This window comes from Topomyia yanbarensis, chromosome 3 (genome assembly GCF_030247195.1).
Source record: "Topomyia yanbarensis strain Yona2022 chromosome 3, ASM3024719v1, whole genome shotgun sequence".
Classification (NCBI taxonomy): domain Eukaryota; kingdom Metazoa; phylum Arthropoda; class Insecta; order Diptera; family Culicidae; genus Topomyia; species Topomyia yanbarensis.
In genome coordinates, this window is record NC_080672.1 from 303904239 (window position 1) to 303917770 (window position 13532).

A 13532-nucleotide genomic window follows, 5' to 3' on the forward strand; every position below is an offset into this window, starting at 1 on the left:
CATCAGTTGTTGTTAATCTGAAGCTGGGTTCATGGCACTTCACTCACCGCTGCTTTCAAATGAGTCGCAATTCATATTCAACCTCCTTCGTTTGATCCTCTCAAATGAATAGATCAGCTTTCAATTTCCCCAGTGAGCACCAGTCAAATGAGATCCGGGTAAACCTAAGACAAAAAGAGACAACTGGCTTCGTATTTTTGGTAATCATGCCTTTCTTGTGCCAGATGACAGATGAGTGTATGCAGCTAGCGAGGTTGGCAGTGCAGCCAATTTCTTTGTCATATTTAGATATGTTGCTATAATACACATAATAATGACCGTTTTATTGACACACATTTCGCATTTATCTGGTACTAATCAATCCAACATTTTTATCACATACTACATGTTTCTAGCAAATTTGGCCAGCATAACAGCCTATTCATCAGAATCAAATTTGCAACAAAAATATTATAGAGATGAACGTACTACCAAATAACATTTTTCATTGCAACCAGTTTCAATAAGCTGTTATTAGTAGATTCATTATTTTCGTCTGAACTCTGCGAATTTAAGAAAATTTGAAAAAGAAATATGATAGCCGCAGTATGCTATCATAATTGTACGAAGCTGTCAAATTCATTGCTAAAATCAAATATGTAATTCAGCTATTTATTTGCACCTCTACCAATAGTTCCCTGTGTACAATTCCGATGACATGGTGAAGAGGTAAAACATTTCCACACTGGTTATATAGGAACACATTACGAGCACAGTCTATAGTCTACGAGAATCTTTTTTTTTCAGAAAGAATTCGAAAAGGTTCTGCTCGATATGAATGCTATAAATAGGTCATATCGAAGGTGGGTTTATTGATTTGAGGTAACCAAAAGGCGCCATATTGGATTGATTGATTGCAAAATGTCCTCAATCATCAGTTTCCGTCATCTAGTGACCATCATTGCAAAAGCGATATAGATATATATTGATCATGGTTTTTACTGTGGTGGTTACCCGAAACCGCCATCTTTGTTTTCAAAATGGCCTAAATTCATAAATTACGGTATTTTATGATTATTTTAAATGATACCCATATTGATAGTTGTTTTCACAGTTTCTTGGTCACTATAGGCCGCAATCTTGGATTTCAAAATGGCCTAACCTCCTTTCAAATGGTATCCATGTTGCCCTCATCTCTGATTTAAAAATGACTTTAACCATCGAGCTTGAGCTTGAGCTTGACCTTGTACGACCACCCGTAGCTGCTACTCCGTTATCGATCTAGACTAGCTGAAGTTGCACAGGGAATCAGTAGTAGTGCTTGGGATTAGGGAAACATCTTTCAATGTGCAACTCCTGGTAATCCTAAAGTGTTTATTGAACAAAACCGGCGCCGGCCTGGCCCGAACGTAGATCGCAGAAGGAACGTTAGTCCGGTACTTGCTTTTGCTAGGCAACGGCTTTACTTCTCTTCCGAAGGAAGATTTTACACCTCAGAAAAATCTCAGCGACCTCGGCTGGGATTGCACCCAGACTAACTGGGATGGGTGGCTGTCACGCTTACCACTCAACCAACTACGCCTTCATTTAAAATGACTAACCATCGATTTCCGTTATCTATCATCTTGGACCTTTAACGAGTTCACCCGTTTACACCTAAGACAAGATAAAGCAACTAGTAATACGATTTCTGTATATTTCTGTATTTTGGTAGTACGTCCATCTCTATTTCAAAGTTTGTGGCAAATTTGATTCTGATCAATAGGCTGTTATGCTGACCAAATTTGCTAGAAACATGTAGTATATGATAAAAATCTAGGATTGATTGGTTCCAGATATATTTTGGCGAAATGTGAGTTAATAAAACAGTCATTATTATGTGTATTATAGCAACATATCTAAATATGACAAAGAAATTGGCTGCACTGCCAACCTCGCTAGTTGCATACAGTCATCTGTCAACAATTATTCACCAGGGCACAAGAAAGGAAAGAAAACTCTCCAAGAAGAAGAGAAAGAAAGGTTCGGAACATTTGTCATTTTTGAGTGAATTTGTTTTATGTTTGTTAAGCAGAAAAGCCCACTACGTCATTTGTTTTATTCTTTTCTTTTTCATATCCTCCTGATTTATCAGCTTCATCGAAAAAAAATACAACCTTACTCATACAGAGAAAAAATGCTCGTACCTGTATCCGTCTTGAGTTGCCTCGTCTTATCATAGCCTTTACCCTATATTATTTATTATCTTGGTCGGAGTTATTTTTATGTCAGTGAGTGTTCCTTCATATTCATTTGTGAGTGGTTCATTGGAATGGTTCACTTCCATTAGCTGAGACCGTGCTAATGTGAGGTTGGTGTTCAATAGAAACTAAACAGGCAAAAACGTCAAATCACTACCCAAGTAACCAATAAGCATTATAACGTAGCCTAATATCTGCGTTAGATCCACATATAAAGCTGTCCTAAAAAGCCGTGAAGCCCTAAATACTTATATAATGCTGATATTATGCCAGAAAAGGCGAAATATAGTGCTATTACTGTGCAGAGATTGACAGCTCGTTTCTGCAGTACTAATGCTATTATATAGCAAAACCACACAAATGTCGAATTTGAAAGCCTTATATCGGCACTACTAATGCTATTGAAAAGCTTCAGTTGGTTGTCATTGTCCGCCATGGTTTTAAAACCATTTCTTATGTTTCCTTTCGGTATGATGAGCAAAAAGGAAAAAATTTAAAATAAAATATTCTAAACAGAATAACCGTAATTGACTCTGTTCTAATGCATTGTAATGAATATCCTTAATGGGTTTTCGTTCTCACAAGATATGAATGTTTACGAAAATTACCTTTAGTAAGTCTCGAACTGAGGTACCTTGCCTCGTCCTTCACGGTAAGTGCGCTGCGTTTGTTTCCTGGACTATATTGCATATGTTCGATTGAAATGAAATATGCCGAATATAATCTTCAAGAAGAGTTGCATAACAAATAAACCCACAGCATTACAATAGCATTATATCAGCTTTTTATTTGCTCTATAATGGCATTAAATGTACTTGTAAAGCTTACATGCTTTAAAGATCCTTGAAGCATGTACGCGTTATATCAGCTTTATATACGCATATAGAGCAAGCTATAATGCTATATGTCGGCTGTGCAGTTATGCATTATTGATGCTAATATAGAGCTTTATTGCGTTGTTAATGCTGTAATGGAATTGCAATGCAACATTAGTGCAAATGTATAGCCAATATAGTGCAATGGCTTAATGCTTATGGTTACTTGGGTAGAACCTGTTATTCAATTGACAGTGAACTTTGAGTGACTCAAACGAAGACGGCAGCCGAACTCAACTGATATAGTGGTGGTATGTTTACAGTGAAAGGCTCGAAGTTTCACTTGAAACGATTATTTTCGTTTGAAATTGATATTTTACCGCACTGGCAGCAGGACGTAAGGTGTCCAAAGATCGCGTGACGTTTATGCCATGTTGCAATGTGTCGGGAACTCATAAATTAGCCATGGTTGTTATAGGAAAATCTAAAAATCCACGTGCCCTCAAAAACGGTAATTTACCAGTTATCTACATGTCATCCAAAAATGCTTGGATGACCAGAGAATTGTTTCGAAATTGGTTTTTTGAAAACTTTGTACCAGAAATTCGAGAGTTTGCTCCGCAAAATAACATCGCACCAAAGGCGATTCTACTGCTGGATAACTGTTCGGCACATCACACTAATGCCAAATTATGCAGTGAAGATGGGCAAATACAAGTCTTCTTTCTTCCGCCGAATGTTACAGCCGCTATACAACCAATGGACCAGAACGTTAATCAAAATATTAAGTTGAAGTATCAACAAAAATTAATGCTGGAGCTAATGGCTAATGATGATGATACGAAAATACAAGAACGACTCTTAAAAATTAACATGAAAGATATATGCTTTTGGATTCATGAAGCTTGGCAAAATTTCGAACCAAAGGTCATACGTCAGTCATGGAGAAACATTGGATATATCAATGAAAACAAGCTAATTGGGTCATTAAATGAGAAAAAAGTCGTTTTTTATTACTTACATCGATAAAGCTGATTTTCGTGATGGCAACAATGTTTTATTCCAACTCAGAAAACGTGAAAATAATATTAAAATTTAAAATAAAGAAATATGTTGACAGTCTGGATTCTACACTATAGGAAGGATTCGACATATCGAATTTCACGACAAATAATGCCCTGTCAGAAAAAATTAAGGCATGTTTTCTCGGTTTTCCCGCAGGGTTATTTTTATTTGACATAAACACCATCCATTGCATATAGTTTTTTTTTCATTTTGGTTGTTGTCCTGATAGGCCAGATGTAAACAACCGCAGTTTTCCTATGGATGGTTGCCAAGTTTACATAAGATTTATTTAAAAAAAAACAAAAAAATCGTTTTTACGTATTACAATGAAATTTGTTTTGAAATAATGTTATATTATGTATATTGGACCTAAAATTTATCGAATGGAACGGAAAACTATATATAGCTTAATGACCCAATTGACATCAATGACTTACCTGGCAAAACTACTGAACGCAGTACCGAATGAACCCATTATACCGCATAACCTGGCATTGCATTTATCGCTCATATGAGTAAATGCACCCGGATAGTTTGCTACTGCGACAATAAAAACTCACATTTTCACACGAAAAGTTATTGGCACCCACACAACTTCTCCGGATAAATACAACGTGTTATTTCTCCGGATAAATAAAACAGCCGGAGAATGAGTGAATGAGTTTTTCATGGAATCTTTTCTTCGCTCGCTGCTTTCCTGCCGTTATTCCAAAACACGAAAAAACAAGTCTATCATTTTTCTTTGCCGCTTTTCTTTGTAATTAAGTGTATTTTTTTAAGTTTTTATTGATTTCCACGAAATTAAAATTTTATCACCTTCTCCGGTGAGAAGGAAAAAGTCAAATAAATTTTATCCGGAAAATCATTCTCATGCTATTTGTGGAGACGGAGAATTTTGCGACTGATCTTATCTCGGAAAAGTTGGACATCGGATAAGCTTCTTTTCGCGTGAGTGAGAGAGAATTACAATGCCTGCGCATAACATAGAAGAGCGTTTTGACAGAAGAAGATATTTTGAAGCTTGTCACAGAAGCAACAGTTAGTGACGACATGGAATCTGCTGAAGAACAACAATCTGTTGAATCCGAACGAGCTGATATACTACTCAAAAAACCTGGCAGCTTTACGGTAATAGAAAAAGTGATCGAATGAGCCGAAGAGGATTCTCAACCCATAGGTGATATTTTGTTTCTGCGTCGTCTCAGGGAAACAGCTCTTGTGGACCCGAATATAAATGTACAGTACAAGACCATGATTTTCACTGTGACTGTTCAGTAATTTTACAATAATTTACAGTAAGTTTTAGTGTTATGCTACAACACAAAAAGTTTCACTGTAAAGTTGATTGCAATTATTTTTATTTTTATGCATCTACTATGTTGACACGTACAAATGAATCGGTGTACTTTAATTTACGAACTGAAATAAAACAGAGAAAATTTCGCATTTAACACAATTTGTAGCGAAAAAAGACGGTAACTTTATTGAAAGCGCCTCCTTTTAACGTCGAATTAAATAAAATTTGCTTGTTACTTTTGAGGGCATTAATCACCAAGTCTTGTTTATGGAATACTTGGTTATCGACAACGAGTTTATCTAGAAAATCTGGACATATAATCAAGTCTGACGTACCCTTTTCATCAACAACCAATTATGGTCGACTAGGAAGCAAAAGGCTGTTCGCACTGACAGGTGATCTGGATTCGTATTTCAATAACCAGTCAGCTTAATATCGTTTCTCGGTTGTTTTAAACCATTATAAATGAGAAATGCCATAAATTTTTTTCCCTATTTTATCAACTTCCCTGTTTTATAAACCAAAATTTTCCGGTTTGTTGATAAAAACGGGTCATTACTGTATTTATGACATACCTAATCGTTAATTTATCACTGATACTGCTTTTTAAAATTATGTGGTTAATTACTACACACTGTTCGATAGAAGATCTCATTTAGCTTGTAGGTATCTCAATGACTACAAGTAGGAGCTGTGTAACGTCTTTAATGTTGGTACAAGTACATTTTTTATGAAGTGAGTACCGCACTCATCAAGAACAATGGAAGTTGTACATTCCCACAACTACATATTAACACTAACAAAATTCTCTGCCATTCGAACCAAACCGCCGTACTGTTCACATCGTGAAATATCGTTTTTTTTTTGAAGTAATTTGTGAGGATGTCGGCTACGGACGAGGAATTCTTCGAGTTTTCTGAAGAGGAGACTCCAGAGCCAGCACCAGAAGTGTTGAAGTCATAAAAAAATAAAGATCTACTTGCGGTTCGAGGATTTGTACACTATCTAAACAGAAAAATGGTAAGTAATATTCTGAGGTTCGTTTATACGAACACCTGGTCAGATCTGCTGAACATGTGTTCGGATTTAACCTTGTTTTACACCTTAATTTTATTATAATTACATAATCTCAGATAATGGTAATTGTTCCAAAACGCGACTTTATAGAAAACTGACCAATTTGTTAACGGTCCAAATGGCGTAGCCACATTAGCCAGTGAAAATATTTTATTTAATGACAAAGTAGTGTTTATTTATTCAGTAATTGTTCTTAAACAACTTAAACTAGCAATAGTACTTTGAGTATACTTGACAAACGAGTGGATCACAGGTTTGCTTGGGCATCCGACGGCGCGTTGGGAACTACCTCGTCCATCGGATCCACATCGGGTTTGCATTTCCATCGGATCCTATGACGCGGCTACGCGGGTAAACTGCATCACACTAGGTTCGCCCATTACCATTCTTTTTCGAGAACAATAACGCTGTTAGTATAAAAGAGTTGTTACAAAATATTTTCTTAGTTTAAACCTAAGAGAAGAGAAGACAATCGCGTAGCTAGTTTGATCCAGCCCTAACCTCAATATTGAACCAGTTTCTGATTGGTCGTTTTGCCAGTCATGAGCGTTCATAATATTTACAAACGGGATGGAAAACAGTGCTGCTGAATCTATTCTGGCTACTTTTCACACACATCAACATTTCATGCAAATTTAATAAAAGTCCTGAATGACGATATAGCTACGTGTATTGTTAAGAAAGACATGAATAAAAATTAAATTTTTAAAAGCAGCTAGCATAGTAAATTCATGGTTGAGGTGCGATCTTTGAGGTACAATTCCCGCGTGTTTTTTGAAAAGGGCCAATAAGCATACTGTCAAAATTCACTTTGAGAGGAAATTCTGGACAAACCATTAATCGCCGACTATAAATCACAACAGCGGACGAAAGAGAAAACTTTTCTCTTTCATAAAATGTTAACATTCATTCTCGGCGAGTTACGGGTTGTCCGGAATTTTCTTTCAAAGTAAATTTTGACAGTACGCTTATTGGCCGTTTACAAAAAACACGCGAGAATTCTTTTCAGCAATTGCGAAAATCATACGAAAGGAATCTGGCAACGATGAACGCGTGTTGCCTTAAGATTTACGGAAGGGTCTAGTCTAGAAGCCTGTTGTCTCTCTTAGGTTTAAACTATTAGGGCTCTCCCTCCGTTTGTTTGTTCGTGCGTTCCCTAAAAATAAACCATTTGATTTTGAACTTGAAAGGTCAGATTTCGGGATACACGCGATTCGGAATAATTACCTCTCAAGTTATTCGTTTATTGGCCCATTTAAACATATTAATTTTTGTTTCTCCTTTATTTACAGGAAGATGGAACGCACTACTGGGAGTGCAAAGGAAGGAGGACAAAAAGTACTGGTACCCATCAAATTATTTCACAGAGTGATCACAGCTGTGGTCCTGACCGTCTGTCTGCTTTCTCGGCAGTGTTCACCCTTATGTCTTCGAAGTCCGAAAATCTCTACAGGACTGTTTTCGCGAAATTGATCGAAGTAGCTGAGACATTGGATATTGAATTGAATCCATCGGTCATACTTAGTGATTTTGAAAAAAAGCAATCATAAACGCGTGTAAGCTCGAGTTTCCGGAAGCGCAGCACAATGGTTGTTTTTTCCATTTGAGTAAGAATATGTGGGACCATATTAAAGATACGAAAACGACTGCCTTATTTAGCAGTAACCCTGCGAATTTTAATATATTTAAGAAGGTGCATGCTCTGGCTTTTCTCCCGTCGGAGAAAATTCCAGAAGCTTTTGCAGAAATTAAAAGTTCGGCACCATCAGACTTGAACTCTTTTTTTGAGTACTTTGAAGACTCATTATGTTATCGCGAAAGTTAAACGGATCGCCAAAAATGGGCAGCTGGTAAGATCCGAACCATTCTTTCCTCCAACGCTACGGTCCGTGTACGAAAGGGTGAAGTCGCACATTCCTCGCACATCCAACCAGATTGAAGCCTTCCATCGACGATGGGGAGTAATAGTGGATCGGAAACCAGGAGTCTTCAAAATAATTGAAGAGCTTCAACAGGAAGAGCTGCAAACGGTTGGGTTTATCGAAGCTCATCTAGCTGGTACACACAAAAAAGAAATAATGGTAATAATCAAGAAACTGATTTGAAGATATTTACAATTGTTTCCAATTTTGAACAATACAACTTAATGGACTATATAACGCGAATAGCAGCGAACCTCGGTTCAAAGTGTAAATAAATAATGTTTAACACATTAGTTGTTGACCAATGAACCTTGTAAATAAAACGCAATAAAACATCTTGTATATACATATTTATGACAAAAGTTATTACGATAAATGTGCCTCCACTTCCCAATAAGTATTATGCCAAATGTCCATTATGCCAAACGTCCATTATGCCAAATGTACCTACCTCTGGACAGTGGCGTAGTAAGAAAATTTTTCGGGGGAGGATATGAAATTTTTTTGTATGTATATGAAAAAATATTCTAAAACATTCTAAGCAGGAAATGTTCAAAAACCAACTCAGGGAACGGGTTTGGGTAGTCAAGGTAGGAAAGATAGCTGTTGGTATAGAATTAATGCTCTTCCCCTACGGGGACAATCTGGGCGGCAAACTTCAGACTGTCTAATTTACTAAGCCCTTCAGTTCCCTTGTGCCATTCAGTACCACTTTCTCGTTGAGCTTCCGACTGGTTCGCGAACTACTCGGTCTAGTCCCCGACGATAGATACTCCGACGAAAGTTCCTCGGTGAGAGAAGTTCGAGCCAACCAGCCAGGTGCTGCAGTCAGTTCGGCGATTCCGGTAGAGTAGGGCATCCGGTTTGCTGGAACCCCGGCGCGACTGGTGGTCGCGGTCTACGCGGTCTCGTTCCCAGCGGTGAATCTGACTGTAAGCTGACAGAGAGGTCCCAGACGAAAGAAGTTCTCCCGATACCGATTTTTATTTGGTTTCAGTACTACAACTTCTTGAGCTCTTTGGCTCCGTAACCGGTGCCATTTAGCACCGCAACTCCTTTAAGCCATTTAGTTCTCTTCTTGGGCCATTTAGCACTACTTCCTTGATGGTCCATTCAGTCCTCGACTTGTTCGCGAACAACTCGTTCTAGTCCCCGACGATGGACCTGACCTACTCCGACAGAGAATTCCCCGACGAGAGAAGTTCTCCCGAGATCGAGCTAATCAGCTAGGTGCTGATGTCAGTTCGGCGATTCTGGTGAAGCAGGGTGTCCGGTGCACTGGTGCGCCGATGACCCGCGACTAGTGGTGTCTCGTCGCTGTCTACTCAGTCTAGTCCCCTGCGGTGAATCTAGCTTACGCTAACGGAGAGTTCCCTGGCGAAAAAAGTTTTCCCAATATCGATTCTTCTTTGGTTTTCGCTATTTTTCTATCGGAACGACCGGTGGGGTGCCGTGGTCGGTCTGGCGAATTCGCATGGAGCGCGACGTCCGGTTCGCTGGCGTTCGCTGTTATATACGAATATCTTTATGATATTTACGAGCACCATTCGTCAAACCGTCCACATCAAAAGAGCAATATGGAGCCATTGTTGCTATACGCCAGATAATTGTTGTTGTCTGACTATTTAGTAGTCGTATCCGTGTCCGCCGGTTGCAGGAAGATTTCCTGAACCTCTTTCGCTTCCAGTTGATTCAGAATCTGGAGCAGTACAGAATCAGTGGAGCCGTCGCGAACTGCTCGTTGATTTTGTATGAATAATTTTGAGTTCTTCTCTGCCGGAGCAATATCGGTGCTGACATCGATCCTAAAAGATCGAATGCGACCAACGAAATCGTTTGTAATATACATAAACGTTTATTAAAATAAACGAAACATTTCGTTTCTTTCATGAAAAATAATGTCGATAACTTTCGTGCAATGTAAACTAAATAAGTAAAAATTACGAAAACTTTCGTTCATCAAGCGGCCATTTCTTCGTACCACAATAAAATCGATTTGGCCACATCGATTTTTTTAAATAAAAAAAAACGATGTTGTCACACATCGATCCCAAAAGATCGACTGAAAACAATAAGGGGCTTATAAATACGAAAACTTGTCTAAGATAAACGAAAAGATTTCGTGCGACCAACGAAATCGTTCGTAATATACACAAACGTTTATTAAAATAAACAAAACATTTCATTTCATTCACGAAAAATAATGTCGTTATCAACGATAACATTCGTGCAGTGTACATTAAATGTGTAAAATTTACGAAAGCTTTCGTTCACCATATGGCCATTCTTGTTCATGAAATGAACGAAACTTACTATTTACAATGCACGAAAATACTTAGTTGCAGAAAACGACGAATGAATTCGTGCATTGCATGATCGATTTCATTTTATTTACGAATTTATATTATCAGTGCATCGTACATCCCATTCCAAAGTGTTGGACAGAGAATGGAGCCCTGAGTAACGCCCGCTGCGACTCGCATTCCCTTCTGCCCTTTTGTTCGTCTGGTACAGCAGTGCTCTACTCTGGAAGTAGCTCTTCAGGATCTGGCTCATTCTTTTATGCCACGCAGCGGCATTGGTCTATTCGAGGCTGGATGGCCCGGTGACTTCCCTGACTTTGGCAGCAACATCAGTTTCTGCACCATCCTCATTTCGGGGATTACCATCGTCTAAAGACTTCAGCAGTAGCATCCTGAACATGTCCGGATATGCCAGGATCGCAGCTTACAGCGCCACGGTTGGTATTCCACCCGGACCGGGGGTTTTCTTTGATTTTAGTCACATCGATGCGTCTTTGAGCTCGTCGTTAGTCACTTGCCACTCGACTGTGTTACCTCCTTCTTCTTCGCCGTACGGTGTCGGTGACCAGGTAGTTGAATCGTGATTCGGGAAGAGACCCTCAACGATTATCTTTAGCTTACCCGGGCATATTTCAGCTGGTGTCGACGGACCCTCGTCTTCGTCATGACGACTCAGTACGCGTACCCCAGGGATTGGTGTTTATTTCTCAGCACAGCTACTTATGGCAATTGGATTGCTAAGCTTAATCTCCCGTTTTAAAGAGTCCCTACCTTCTCGAAACGTCGCTTGCGCTCCTCTCTCACTATCCGATCTTGCGCTCTGAGCTCACCTTCTGGCTCTAAGACAAGCAGCGTGTAGCGTACTAAGCTACTCATTTAACCAGAAAAGTGTACGCCGTCTACTGCATGGCCCTAGTTTTCGTGACATTGTAACATCACAAGCCGTCACAATCCTTCTTGTTAGATCAGCCGTATCAACGTACTTGATTCCGTTGTTCGCCGAAGTAACCCAACAAAGAGGTTTTCGTCTTCCACTTTAGTCCTTCTTCGTGCTGCAGCAGAGTTCCATTGGCCGATGCGGTAGCGAATCGCCTGGTGATCTCTATGGGGATACTTCTCTCACACTCTCCAGTCCATGTTCGCTGTCAGTCAAGGACTACAGAATATGGCGAAATTTCTATCGGTACCGATATCCGTTTCGTGAACCATTAAGCTCCTAGCTCCTCGCTTCGCCGCGATCTACTTGTTATAGTCCTCGGAGGTTGAGCTAGCCTCCACAACGTGCCGACCGGTAGGTGTCGAGTCTGTAGCGAATTTTCACTACAAGAAAATATTTTCACAAGATAACTTTTGCAAATCAAACTTTGAGAATTTCATTTAAAATATTAGACATATTTTTGTTTAACATATTCAATTTTTTCAAATTTCTCCAAAATATTTCGGGGGGGGGGGTGGTAAATAACATGTTTTCTGCAGAATTTTTCGTAGGTTGGTTTTTTCGAAAAAAAATGTCAAAAATGTAGTCGGAGTTTGGAGAGACAGGAATAACTTCTCAGCTAGCATCAAAATATGGTTTTAGAGGTTGCTGATTACGATTCTGATAATAGAATTTGAAAATTAAAAATGGCGGCTACAAAATGGCAGCCCTTTTTTTACGAAATTTGCGAATTTTGTTACAATAAGCATAAAACTCAATTTACCCCTGGGCTTGGGTGATGAGCCTGATGGGCGCGTACTCTTGCTTGGTCGATAAGAGTGGGAGATCCGATCGAGTGCTGGTTCATTGATCTCTGAATCTCATGACTAATAATCATTCGATCGAGTGTTTTGGCAGACGACTGATATGGATGTTTCTACTTTCAAATGGGGGAACATACTGGTTCGGTTGTTCGAGGACTCATTTGATCTTGACAAAATAGTGATCGAGTCATTCGATTCGGATCAATGGACTGTCATCTATAAGCGATGATCAGACTGAAGGGGGGTGTTTTTATCTCTTAAATCGCTCTGGCTCATGAAGATGGTGAGTAACACTCATCCATAACGAATCGGATTCGTTGTTTTCAGAAACAGAGATGACAATCTCTTATGGATGGAACTTTCTCTTAAACATACTGTTCAGCCACTAGTTAATGCTCAACTAGATCAACTTAATAAACTGAAACACGTAGTTTTTGAAGAAATTCATATATTAAAGTTTAGCTGCCCGCAATAACTAAGTTTATTTAAGTTTTGGGAGGCCGTTTATGCATCTATCATTTAGAATTTGGTTTCTGCATAGGATCATGTATTATATTCAATAAGCCAACATTTGTCGTGCATTTTTTAAGGTTCTTAAAAGACCTGTATTTGAATATTTAAATTTTGAATTGTAAATGTATTCTACTTCGCTCCGGTTATGTCCCTGACATTACTCACCCACTTTTTTATTTGTGTACAGTGTACATCTGTATTTTTCATAATTCGCCCATTGTAAGTGGATTCATTTTAAAAAGACAGAATAGTAAAACTTAATCTCAGCTCTGAGTCTTTTGTATTTCACATAACACGACTGTTATTGATAAATGATAAAGAAAGTTTGCCGGAATATTAAATATGTCAAAAAACCCTAAAATTTAGAATACGTAATACCACGTAACAGTTTCACGCTTTGCTGAATCGTCATTCATTTACCAGTCAGTCGGGTGTGCGAATGAATTCCCCAATACTATGTCTACCCGGGAATAATCCGGATTATTTTATGACAACAATGTTATTAATTTAATTTATTTCGTGAGACAACATTTCACCTAGATCCCAAAATGGCAAACATTGAAGTGAAAATTGAGCAGAGA

The 13532-nt window shown here is 38.7% G+C and overlaps 1 long non-coding RNA gene across 2 annotated transcripts; it reads left to right on the plus strand.

Annotated features, from left to right (window-relative positions):
* The first annotated feature begins 4610 nt into the window (after positions 1–4610).
* On the plus strand, positions 4611–8241 carry LOC131686922 (uncharacterized). 2 transcript variants are annotated; one of them, XR_009305194.1, is made up of 3 exons: positions 4611–5394; positions 6267–6416; positions 7766–8241. It is a non-coding gene; the product is annotated as an uncharacterized LOC131686922 (long non-coding RNA). The 2 variants fall into 2 exon arrangements; XR_009305193.1 differs by having other exon boundaries at positions 4611–5276.
* Positions 8242–13532: the final 5291 nt, after the last annotated feature.